The sequence below is a fragment of the Oryx dammah genome, unplaced genomic scaffold (genome assembly GCF_014754425.2).
Source record: "Oryx dammah isolate SB20612 unplaced genomic scaffold, SCBI_Odam_1.1 HiC_scaffold_5, whole genome shotgun sequence".
Classification (NCBI taxonomy): domain Eukaryota; kingdom Metazoa; phylum Chordata; class Mammalia; order Artiodactyla; family Bovidae; genus Oryx; species Oryx dammah.
Genome location: NW_024070189.1, coordinates 91227430 through 91240693, shown reverse-complemented (window position 1 = coordinate 91240693; position 13264 = coordinate 91227430). Strand labels below are relative to the sequence as shown.

Below are 13264 nucleotides of genomic sequence, written 5' to 3'. Positions count from 1 at the left end.
ACGGGGCTGGTGGAATTTGCCCCACAGGTCTTAGTCTGTTAACCCTTAAAGGAGTTGAAAATACTGGATTCAGTAAAATAAAATAGACTTTCATATAGTTTCCACGTGCTACCAAAGATCCTTTTAATTTTTTTACCGCTTAAAATGTATATTAAAATTCCCAGCTCGTGGGCCATGAATATAAGTCATCTGGCTTGCGGATCGGATTCTGCTGACCCCGGGTCCAGACTGTACCAGGACACCGGCAGTAAGGCGTCTGGGTCCCCAAAACTCGGCCTTCCGGGAGCTGCGCCACCAGCCCCGAGCCCGCGCGCGCCTCCGGCCTTCCAACCCTCCTTCGCAGAGCGCGCCTCCCGCCAAGCTCCGCCCCTCTTCGCGGCGGTTGGTCGAGCCGCGCCCTCTTCACGCCCGCTGACAGGCACTGCACACAGCCAATGGGGAGCCGCAAAGCCTTGTGCCCCGCCCCCATCGCGCCCGTGGGAGGCGGCCGTGGGCGGGCCGTTGAGGGGGTGGGGCTCGGAGCCTGGTAACCGTTGCCGATAACAACGCCCCGCCCCGTCGCGGCAGGAGGGCAGGCGGCGCGAGGCAGGCAGGCGGGCGGGCGCCGGGAGCCGGAGGAGGAGCGGCCGCCGCCGCCGCCACCGCCGCCGCCATAGAGACTGTAGCCGTGGAGACTGTTACTTACCAACGGGGACCAACACGCAGCAGCCGCCACCGCCGCCGCGGGAGCCGTTGCCCGAACTCCCGGCCCGAACTCCAGGTGACCGATGCGACCGCCCCGGGCTCTGCCCGGCTAGAGAGTGCGGGGGGCCGCGGGGATCCCGATCGGGGGTCGAGAGGCGGGCAGCGCAGTCCCTGCCGTTCACCCCAAACGTCCGAGATGGCGCGCCCGCGGGACCTCCCTCCTCACCCCGAGTCCCGAAGTCGCAGCTGAGTTTGGGGTGCCCGGAGGGTCCCCCTTTTCCTTTTAACCAAAGTCAGGGAGAGGTGGGGACCCATCGCCTCACTTTTTTCAAAACTTTCTGAGTTGGGGGCTCCCGGGGAGCCGTCTTTCACTGTCACCCTCAAACTCCCCGAGTTGGGGGCGCCCCGAGAACCCATTTCAAACTTTTACCTTCAAACCCCCTGAATGTGGGACTCGTGGGGAACTCCTTCTCACTCTGACTCCCCAAATCTTTAAGCTGGGGACGCCCGAGGACCCCCGTCTCAGTCTTTCCCTCAAACCCCGAATTGGGGGGCGCCTCAGCAACGCCTGTCGAACTCTGACATTTAAAACTCCTTGAGTTGAAGGCGCCTGGGGGCTCTTCCTGTTAATTCCCCAAATCTCTGAAATTGGGGCGCCCGGAGTCACTTCTCTCACTCCTAAACTCAAATCGCTGAATTGAGAAGGTTTAAAGCATTCGTTCTCACCTCCTTTTGACCTCGCCCCCAAATTCTGAACTTGAGGTTTTCTGTAGCCCCCTCCTCACTTTTAAAATCCGAAGTCGGTGCGCTGGTCTAGAGGAAGAACCGCTCCCCTCCTCGCTTTTTGACCACAAACTCCCGAGAATCGGGCTTCCCGGAGACCCGTTTCTCACCTTTTCACCAAAAAGTTTCTCGGGTTTAGGGCTCCTCGGACACTTCTTGGCTCTCTCTCCTGGTAACCCCGCATTCTACAGTTTGGGGGATCCTGGATCCGCCGGTCCCTCGGCGCCCCTCAGGAAGCCCCTTTGCACACCCGCAGCTCCCATGTTAGGACTGATCGCGAAGCAAGGAAAGTTTCACCGAAAGGATTTTTTTTTTTTAATTATTATTTTGTAAAGGGTTTGTGGCCCAAACTGCTCGGTGGCATTTTCTCCGGGGGTTGTTCGAGTGCTTGGGTGTGTGTGTGTCTGTGATAATCCATCCCCTACCCCGACCCCCCTCCTCCCAGTCTCTCCCCCCTTCCCGACCTCCCAACCCCCGCCCCCAAATGCTCTTTGATGCCTTTTTTTTCTCCCCTGTGGGACATGCCAGCGGCGCTCCCTCCAGCTTCGTCCCCGTTGGTTTTTCTCGCTGCCGTGCTCGGAAAAGTTGGGTTTCCGATCCTAGTGGCTATTTACAGGGCCCCCGGGGCCCAACAGCCCCTGCCATTCTGGCGGCGGCGGCGGGGGTGGTTCATCGTCCTAATTTTAACCTCCTGGTTGCCCCGCAGGAATGAGGGAGAAGGGCAGGGTGCCGCGCGCAAGTCCAGGGCTGCCTTTCCGCGGAGAGCTCATTCCTCGGCTTCTGGGTGTTTTAATTATGTGCCGCCCCCCGCCTCCCCACCCCCACCCCACCCCGCAGTTCCCCTATACAGTTATTTTCTTGCTCTGTGCCTCTGTGCATTTAACTGTCAGTGCAGGCTGTCATTGAGTTTTCCTCCCTCCCAATCAGCTTTATCTCTGCAGATCCAAAATATCAAACCTTATGCAAGGCTCTTCATGTTAAGGAAGACTTAGCCAACAAAATAGTAATAATAGTAATAGCAGAAAACATTAACAATAACAATTTTCTCTGTTGCCTGCAGGTATTGGCAACACATTTTTGTCTTGTTGCTTCATACGCTGAAACATTTATTTGTTTGCTTTTATGAAGACCCTTACCCTCTGTGCTGCAGAGTACCAGGGGCTGGTTACCTGTTCTCTCTCCCACTCCAGTTTAAAAGCTTGGACTGACTCTAAAATAATCTTAGAAATGGCTACTCATCTACTCTGGCCAGAGAAAAGTGCATATGGGATCCCCCCTGCCCAAGGAATTTGATTTCCTTAATTACTGCTGCTAATTTTGCCAACAGGCTAGGTAGAGTATGGGAGGGGACTGGGTAGTCTTTTTTTAAAAAAAAAGATTTTTCATAATATATGATGGAAAAGATAACTGGTTCCCAGAGCCTGTGATATTGCAACTGATTTGGGTCAGGAAATGAGTTCAGAAACACTTTGCCCCTGTGATCCAAGCCATATGACTTATTTAACCCTGAAGGTGTGTTCCTCTCATCCCAAATAAACCCCTGAGATGCTGAGAAGGGGAGTCCAGGAGGAGAGGGACAGAGTTACTGGTGACACCCAGTAAGAGAACAATTCCTCTGAAATTCAGCTGATATGTGCTTTCTGGGTGCTGGGTAGGGTACATATCACCTTAATATTTTTCTTTTAACCATGTTGATCACTGAAGCACTGCCAGGATGGAGCTAGTCACCAGAAATACACATGCCAGGAACTTATCTGGCTCTCATTCTTTAGATCTAATTTGTAAATTCAGATTTGAATTAAAATTAATTAACATGAATTTATATTTGATGAATTGAACTTTCATTAATCATAGAATTGAGTCAACATTTTAAATGTACAGTTTTGGTAGTCACATGTGGTGTGATTCCAGGGCCAGGAGGAATCATATCTTATGGTACATTTGGCTCTTTTTAGTTAATGCAGGTTATCCACTTATTTATTTGTTTAAAAAATATTTATTTATTTTTCTGGCTGTGTCAGGTCTCGTTTGTGGCATGTGGGATCTTAGTTCCCTGACCAGGGATCAAACCCAGGTGCCCTGTATTGGGAGTGTGAAGTCTTAGCCACCGGACTGCCAGGGAAGTCCCAACCACTTATTTAATCCCAACCACTTATTTAAATGACGTGCTCCCCGCTACACACCTACATATTTGTAAAATGTAAACGTTTTTTCAAAGCATGGGAGGTTCTCAGAGACACTCTCCCTCATCAGACCCTCACTGAACCCAAGATGAGCCAAGAAATTCTTATCAGAAAAGGCAAACAAAGAGGGAGAACTTGAGAGGAAGACCCAGAATTAAGGGGATAAGGAGTAGGGGCAGAGGATAAGGGGAAGGGCTGGGGAGAGCCCACCAAGTGGGTTGGCTGCTAGGGCTGGTAAAATTGGCGACTCTGAGAGGCAGCTTAAGGGCAAGGGCTTACAGTCCCCCAGTCTGTTCCTCTGAAGATTCCCAGCTCCCTTAGTGAGTATCAGCCTGCTTCTCCCAGCTGCTCAGGCTAATACTTCGGAGTCATCCCTCCAGCCCTGTGTGTGTGTGTGCGCGCGCGTCTCTGTCTTTCCCTGAGTCTCTCTCTCTCTCAAGCCATCAGCAAAAAACCTAAAATCTAACCGTGCCTCACCACCTCCACCATCAGCCCCTGGTCTAAGCCTCCAGCTCCTCATGCCCAGATGCTTCCAGCCGTTCACTGAGGGTTGTATCATGTCCTGTTGTGTATTCCTCAGCTCAGAACCCACCCTCGGCTCTCATCTCACTTGGAGCAAAAACAGAAGTCCATCCCCCAACTGGGGCCCCCAGCCCAGTCCCTCTTTAACCTAATCTCCAATCCCATGTGCCTGCCTTCAATGTCACTGGCCTTCCCAGAGTACCTCAAACCCTCTGCCTGGAAAGTTCTTGGTCCAGGCATCTGGGGGCTTCCTCCCTCACACCCTTCAAGCCTTTTCTCAAACTCATCTTCCCAGGCCATTGAGTTGTAAGTGATGGTACCTTTGTCCCCTCCCCCCACAACCCTGGGCTTTCTCTCTCTTTCACATTTATCACTAACACCCCATATATTACATAGATTGATTTTATGATTGCCGTTCCCTCATTAGAATGTCAGCTCGCTGCCAAGACGCTCTGGGTGTTTTATGAACTTCCGTATCTCCCAGGCTGAGAGTCATTCTGGCACTGAGTGGGCACTTGATAAATATTTGTTAAGTGAATAAGTAAATGATCTCCCATGCACCTAATGGGAAAGCTGCTGTGAAAATGAAGAGCTGCTCTTTATCTACCATATCTCGCCTTCTGTATGACTCAGTACAGCTCAGATTGGATGAATGAAGTCAGTGGGAAGAGGGAAGGAAAAGTATGAGTCCCAACCCTGGATGCTGCACATGTGGGCTTCTGGGCCTGGTGGAGAAGGGGGTTAACATTTATTAGCTCAGTGACTTCAGGTAAGGTTTAGCATAGGTAAAAGAGGTAATCACTTACATATTTTTTTAAAATACTGTTTTGTTTTGTTTTTAATGTAGACTGTTTTTAAAGTCTTTGTTGAATTTGTTACAAAATTGCTTCTGTTTTATGTTTTGGTCTTTTGGCCCTGTGCAGCATGTGGGATCTTAGCTCCCCAACAACCAGGAAGCTCCCCAATCAGGAATCGAACCCACACCCCCTGTATTGCAAGGCAAAATCTCAACCACTGGACCACCAGGGAAGTCCCCACTTTATGGTCTTGATATTAGAAATAATATTATAACTGTGTAGCCCAAGGCCTGGTACAGAATAGGTATATGACAGAGTAGCTGTTATTATTGCTGTTGTTATTTTTATTATTAGAACAAAACAAAGAAGCAGTGTGGCCTGCCTGGGATGGATTTTTCAGTTTGGTTTCCTGACCACCAAGTGCTGAGGAGACATTCAGTAAATACATCTTGCTCTACTGAGTGGGTGAGCCTTACATGGTCTGTTTTAAGTTGGGAAATACCCTTCAATTGCATAGAAATCCTCTGATATGGTGTCTGCAAGCGTGAAGCTCTAGGCAAAACCAAATGTCACCAGAAAAGTAGCTCACATCTTGGTTGGGGTATTGGTTCATCTGAAATTACTCCCCAAACATCACACTTTTGGATGGGTTTTGCCAAGCAGCCAGCTCAGCCAGCAGAACCTCCAGATGAGAATGTTTAAAAACTGGTTTCCCCTCTCTGTTATCACTGTCACTTAGGTGCCAATCAGGTCAAAATCTGAAAATCAGCAGCTCAGAGGTGAGAACCGGCCTGGTGTTTGTGCCAGGACTTGAGTTGGGCCCTCAGGAGCAGACTGCCTGGCCTTACTCCTTGTTACACCTTGCTTTTTTTCCTGAAATGCATTCCTATTTTATGATACTTAGGTTTTGCATGTTTCAAAGCAGGGTTTTGTGCCCTGGCAACCTCATTTTTAATTCTGGTCAATTCTATGACTTTCCAAGAAATATAGTTGACTTCCAAAGCCTATTGATGATACATACAGCAACTGGATTTCAGTCCCTGTGAATTAGATTATACCTGCCACATGCCGTGTTGAAAAATGGAAAAAAAGAAAAAACACCTTATAAAGCCATTAAAAGCCTAGAACTTACTTGTTATGGCCCAATATAGTGATGATTTGTCATTTACTATGTAATGAAGCCCAGATATGCTATATAATGTGAGCCTGTTTCTACTAAGATCTCTGCAGTTACTTTGAGTGAGAGTGTGTGTGTGTGTGTGTGTAAGAACTGGGCTATGGTGTCCAGGAAAGCTCTTCAGGAGATAGTTGAGCTGAGACTGAACTGATAAAAGGGAGCAGCTCTGTGCAGTTCACAGGGAGAGCCTTCTGAGGGGGCAGCAGGTGCAAAGGTCCTGTGGCAGGTGGAATCACTTGGCCCTGGTGAGGGCAGAGAAACGTGGCTGTGTGGCTAATGACTGGTGAGCAAAAGGAGGAGACACAGAGGGCCTCAGGGGCCATAGGGAGCAGTCTGGCTGCTATTCTAAGTATAAATTAGGTCTTGGGAGATTTAACCTCCTCCTGTAGCTGTCAGAGCCTTGGTGTCCACTCATTCACTGGAAGACATACTTTCTAGACCTCTGCCATTTCTTCATCTCTCATTCATTCATTCATTCCTTTGTTCATCACTCTCTGAGTCAAACACTATCCTGTGAGGTCACAGAGACTAAGAAACTAGGAGAGGGCAACGGCTTCAGAACAAGGATGGGCTGGAGGCCTCTCCAGGGTCCAGCAGGTACACAGAGGAGGCAGGCGCTCACCTGGAGGGGCCATGAAAGGTATCCAGGAGGAGGTAGGCTGGAGTGGAGCTTTGATGTGCAGGCAGACAGGTGGGGAGAGCTGTGGCACGACTGTGTTTTCTGGAAGCTGAACACAGGGAATGGGGGAGACCAGGCCAGAGAGGAGAGCAGGTGTCGGCCCCCATGGTCTGTTTCTGAAAGTGAAGGCTCGCTGCGGCACAGCCACACTCATCCACCCACGTAGTCTCTGGCTGCCCTTTAGAGGCCATGGCAGGGTGGACTATTTGCGATGGGCACAGAATGTGAAACTCAAAGCCTAACGTATTTATTGTCTGGGCTTTTACGGGGACAGTTTGCCTACCTCTGACTGGATGAGTGGGACTTGTCTGGTGCCAGGACAAGAGGTTTGTTGGGGAAGATCTTTGCAATCCGATGGGATTTTGGTCGGTGGAGTGGAAGGCATGGCTTCTGGAGGCTGGTGATGGAGAATTATGGCTGGTGTGGTCCAAGCCCAGGGTGACAGGGCCCTGGCCGACTACACCAGCCCGGGATGCTTGGGGAAACGGAGGTGCAGGGTTCTGGGGGCTCTGAGGGCCCAGTGACTTCTTGTGGCACAAAGGACTGGGAGGAGTCCAGTCTGACTTTGGGGATCAGACAGAACAGGCCACTTCAGTGAGTCAGGGGTCCCAGGAAATGCTAGTGGGGAGAAGGGTAAGGAGTTGAGGCATGGGCATGGGCTTGGCTGGCTTGAGACTCATGGGGCCATTGGAGAGCAGGCAGTTTTCCGCCAGGCTACTGGATTTTGGGGTCCGGAGATGGGGAGGGAGGCAGTCCAGGCTGGAGGTCAGGATCTGGGTGCTGTCAGCACGTCATTGGTCATTTCAGTCCTGAAAATGGATGTGCTCACTCAGGGAGAAGCCAGTGAGAAGAGAAGGCCAGAGGCAGAACCATCCAAATTCCAGGAGCAGGAAACCAAGAGTCAGAGGAAAGCATGTTTAAAAAATGATAGGAAAACACAATGACATAAAATTTATCATTTTAACCCATGTACGCGCACAGCTCCATGGCACCAGGCACATTCACATTGTTGGGCAACCATCCCCACCACTCATCCCCAGAACTTTCTCATCTCCCAAACTGAAACTCGGTCCCCATGAAACACTGACTCCCCACCCCCTCCCGCAGCCCCTGGCCCCAGCGTCTACTTCCTGTCTCTATGGCTTTAACTCCGTGAGAGACCTCCTATGGGTGGAATCAGGCAGCATTTGTCCTTTTGTGTTGGCTTCTCTTACGGAGCTTTATGTCCTCGTGGTTCCAAGGTGTAGCAGGTATCAGTGTCTCCATCTTTGGGGCTGAATAATATTCCACTGTGTGGATGGACCACAATTTGTGTATCATTTGGCTCCTTGAATCATGCTGGACAGAGGAGGTTTGGCAGGCACAGGGGGAACCAGACAAAGAGCTGTGAAGCCAGAGGAGGAAGCAACTCAAGGTCTGAGCACCAGAGGGTGAGATTTAGCAGAAACCAGAGAGATGAGCCAACAGGGACAGTTCCCCAGCAAAAAGGGGGAAGGATATGTCTCCAGAGAAGGACAAGAGGTTTGGCTCACAAGTGCCTGTCTCCTCGGCAAACTGTTGAAATCACACTTATGATATAGAAGCAGCCCATTCCTGAAGTCGCAGCAACACTTAATTATGCTTGTATTTTTAAAATGTGAACTGTTTATCTTTTGGAGACAGCGCCATGTTTCCAGGATACGTTTCTGTCCAAAGGGTGACCTGCAGGGTAAGGCCTGGGAAGCAATTTCCCCCCAAAATCCACAGCCCACAAAAATGTGTTCCAGCTCCACCCGTCTAGGAAGCACCCAAAGAAAACACCACGCAGAGGTTCCCCACCTTGCCTGTCCTTCTCAGAATACGCACAGATGGAGCCTGCTGGAGAAAAAATAAATTTGGAATTCCAGACCCACCGAAAAGAGCTTGAAGCATGTGTTGGATTTTTAAAAGAATTCTTCATCTTCTAGAAGAGTTCACCTTCCTGGGGACTTCTCTGTGTTCAGTGCTCCTAGGGTCTCCACCTGTTCAACCAGTACTATGGGCCCCAAATATGAAACATCTGAGTCACTTATAGTTAGCCAAACACTGAAGTGTATTCATATATTATCATGTGGGGAGTTACAAGGGGAGAAGGTGATAGAGAAATTTTAAATTGCCAGCAGCCATTTGCCACTGACATTTGGACTGGATGTTAAAACATGAAGTGGGTATAATTCCAGAGCTCCTCAACTGTGTAAATCAAGGCATGGTGATACGGCCAACTCTTAAAATGACAGGCAGGCATGAATAGGAGTTATTTCTGGAGACTTCCCTGGTGGTCCAGGGGCTAAGACTCTGAGCTCCCAATGAAGGGGTCCCAGGTTCCATTCCTGGTCAGGGAACTAGATCCCACGGGGCACACAGTAAGATCCCACCTATGTTCTGCAGCTAAGACCTGGAGCAGCCAAATAGAGATTTTTTTTTTTTTTCAAGAAGAAGGTATTTCCGGAAGTCCTGTAAAAAACAAATTCATCGCCGGCCTTAGTCCATGCCTGACCGAGCCTTTATCACTGGAACTGGACTGTGCTCCTTGGGGAAACTCAGCAGGGACCGGAAGAGACTCACCAATGAGCGATTTTCTAGCTGAACAAACTGCAGGATGGCAGAGTAAGACGTGGCGGCCCCGCCTAGATTCTGATTGGGAAGCTTCTCCCTCCCTCGAGTATGTGGGGTCTGCAAGGCCTCGCTTCTCCGGGTCTTGTAGCTCTAATGACCACAGGAGCCCCACCTTCCTCTCCCCTCCTGTTCTGGAAGGAGGGTTTCTGTAGTCTCAGCTCTGCAGCAGTAAGCACACTTGGAATCACTCCCAGATCCTGCACGTAGACTTCGTGCCTTGGGCTCCTGAGTCTTACCTACCTCTTCATCCCCTCGCAGTCCACCCCGCCATGGCTCTCCTGGGCTCCATCAGGAGGAGGGGTTGGGCACATTCTCTCTGCTTTCTGTAGCCAAACAGATGGACTGGCCCCTCCCCATCGTTATAACCACGTGGCACTTAGCTCAGTGTTCAAGGCTTGTCTCCATCCAATCCTGCTTCTCTTCATTACCCATCTTTCACGACTTCTCTGGATGGGCTTGCAATGCCTTAAAACAGGTCTAATACTTGGGTCTCCCCTTTCTTTGAAATGTCATTTCTGCTGATGAAAACTTACCTCTTCTCTGATGCGCTCTCTCCAGGGACCCTTGAGATGGTCATTGGTGAATTAAGTGGGAAAGCAGAAGAGTAGGCCAGGTTTCTCCAACGCATCACCATTGACTTTGGGGCCCGATTGCTCTTGGTGGGATGGTGGGGAGGCTGTTCTGGGCCTTGTCGTAGGTTGAAGAGCATCCCTGGCCTCCAGCTGACCAGAGCGCCCACCCCAGCCCCCCAATCCTGATGACAACTCTGTCCCCAGTACGCGGCAAATGCCCCCTGGGGGGCAGAACCAGCCCCTAGTTAGGTACCCCTGGATCGATCAGTCAAAAGTACCAGGGCATGTAGATTTCACACCCCATGCTACATGAACGTGCCATCATGGCTTTATGTGTCTCCTTTCCTGTCCTCAGTTGTGAGCCCCCAGGGACAGGGACAGCTGTCCCTGCCACACTTCCCACATGTCTTTGTACTTCACACGTGAGTGACTCAAACACTTGAGCCAGAGAGCTCTTCAGGCCTACGTTGAGTAGCAAGTAAAAACCCCGAAATCCTTGCCTGCGATTTGGTAACCCTCAAAACTCCGTGTTTTTCAGTTTGGCAGTTCCTCATAGAGTTACCATGTGGCCCAGTATTTCCATTCCAAGTGTGTACCCCAAACAATCCAAAACCCACCATGTCTACACCAAAACGTGTACACAGTGCTCATAACAACATTACTCATAATGGCCAAATGTGAAGATGACCCAAACGTCTATTTGTAGAAGAATGGATACACAAATGTCGTGTACCCACGTACTTGACTACTATTTGCCAACTGAAGCAAATGAAATACTGGAGTTGTATGACTCTTGAAAACACTATGCCAAAGGAAAGAGGCCAGGCCAAAAGAAAGGTCACATATTATATGATTCCATTCACAGGAACCATCCAGAATAGCAAATCCACAGAGACAAAAAATCACTTAGTGGTTGCTGGAGGTTTTGAGGGTGGGGATGTGCAATGGGGAGTGATTTGTAATATTTAAAAGTTTCTTTGGGGGATGATAAAGATATTCAGGAATTAAATAATAGTGATGGTTTTACACATTTGAGAATCAGTAAACTTTATATTTAAAAAAACAACAACCTGTGTTTTAGATTCAGCTTAGATTAACATTCCAGCCCCTTCAATATGTAGTTTGGTTTTTTTTGTTGTTGTTGTTTTGTACCAAATCCCCAGAGAAATTTTAATCAAAGACCCCTGCTGCTAATTGACTCTCCTTTTGGCCCAGCTGAAATCGAAGGTGAGGTTCTTTTCCAGAAAGCGGGGCTCTTCCTGGAGACAGGAAGTCTTACCCCCCAATTGCTGCTGGGTCCTAAAGCCAGGAGCCACATACATAGTTGTTGCTGTTGTTTAGTCACTAAGTTATGTCCCTGGGTCTTTTGCAACTCTGTGGACTATAGCCCACCAGGCTGCTCTGTCCATGGGATTCCCCAGCCAAGAATACTGGAGTGAGGTGCCATTTCCTCCCCCAGGAGATCTTCCCAACCCAGGGAATGAACCCGTGTCTCCTGCGTTGCAGGCGGATTCTTCACCGCTGAGCCATCATGGAAGCCCATGCCATACACCGTGGAGGATGTTTAAATACCTAATTTTACATCAAGCCAATTGCAATGGCTTGATTCATATTCGTTTGCTTTGGAGCCTTCAAAGATTTCACTCCATTAAAAAGTCAATTTGAAACAAACATACTTACGTCAGTTAGATTTATTTCCTCCACAAGACATGGCACTCAAAATTTGTGAAAGAACTCTTCTTTCTGCAGTGGGATAGGGCCACACTCATCACTGTTTGGAACCAGATTTTATTTATGGTGGTTCTGGTCATTTGCAAAGGATGCCAAGTGCCAATAAAACTTCACTTATGGGGGCCGAAATGTAAATTTCATATCATTTCCATGTGCCACAAAACAGTTTGACCTTTTTTTTTTTTTTTTGACCATTAAAAAATGTAAAGGGACTTTACTGACGGTCCAGTGGTTAAGATTCTGGGCTCCCATTGCAGGGGTGACACAGGTTCGATCCTTGGTTAGAGGACTAAGATCCCACATCTCTCTATGCAGCCAAAAAGTAAACAATAAATTAAAAAAAAATTTTTTTAAGTAAAAATCATTCTTGGTTTGTGCACTGTACAAAACCAGGCAGCCATCTGGACTGGAGTTGGCCTTGGGCATGGGTGATGGTTTTCTGGCCTCTGCCCTGTGATGAAGGATGGAGTCCAGTGCATTCACAGCCTGTTTTCCCCGAGAGCCCCCAGCCCACACCCTCTGCTCCAACCAGCCCAGTCTCTCTGCCCTTCTCCTGGTCCCCACCCCCAGGACACACACACTTCCCTTGCACAAGGTTCTTGCTCTTGAACTGCCCCACCCTCCCCATCTACCCCACCCTCACCCCTCCACCCCCATGGGAAGGTCCTGCTTGTCCCGCAGTGTCCAGTATGGGACAGTCTCAGGTTCCCTGCCCCAGGGTTTATCTTCCCAAGTTCTACCTGGAGTCAGCACCTGTCACCTTTGGCTCCGATGGCATTATTTGTGTGTTCCTTTTCTCTCTTCCCTGGTGGCTCAGATCGTCAAGAATCTGCCTGCAATGCAGGAGACATAGGTTCAATCCCTGGGTCAGGAAGATCCCCTGGAGGAGGGAATGGCAACCCGCTCCAGTATCCTTGCCCAGAGAATCCCATGAACAGAGGAGCCTAGTGGGCTACAGTCTATGAGGTCCCAAAGAGTTGGACAGGACTGAGCTACTAACACTTTTCTCTCACACACAGTATAAGACCCCTGAGGACAGAGATCAGGTCTGTCTTTGTGGAGCACCAAATAATTTGTTGAATTGACTCTGCTGCTGCTGCTGCTAAGTCGCTTCAGTCGTGTCCGACTCCGTGCAACCCCATAGACAGCAACCCATGAGGCTCCCCTGTCCCTGGGATTCTCCAGGCAAGAACACTGGAGTGGGTTGCCATTTCCTTCTCCAATGCATGAAAGTGAAAACTGAAAGTGAAGTCGCTCAGTCGTGTCCGACTCATAGTGACCCCATGGACTGCAGCCTACCAGGCTCCTCCACCCATGGGATTTGCCAGAGAAGAGTACTGGCGTGGGTTGCCATTGCCTTCTCCTGAATTGACTCTAGCTCTTACTAGATCAAAATCTGACCATTCTCTGAAATCATTTCGCTTATTACTTTCTAGTAACATAGGGACTCATGAGAGATTTGTGATTTCACAGTTGGGTGACTTACCCTAGGAGTCCCCTGG

The 13264-nt window shown here is 49.4% G+C and overlaps 1 protein-coding gene across 2 annotated transcripts in view; it reads left to right on the top strand.

Moving 5' to 3' along the window:
- The first annotated feature begins 605 nt into the window (after positions 1–605).
- The window catches only part of RFX2 (regulatory factor X2), a 90446-nt gene continuing 77787 nt past the window's right edge, over positions 606–13264 (top strand). Inside the window, exon 1 of one of the 2 annotated variants that reach the window (XM_040242067.1) lies at positions 606–760. The gene's annotated coding sequence lies outside the window, so the exon portion shown is untranslated. The remainder of the gene's footprint in view (positions 761–13264) is intronic. The other variant, XM_040242066.1, reaches the window with a different exon arrangement.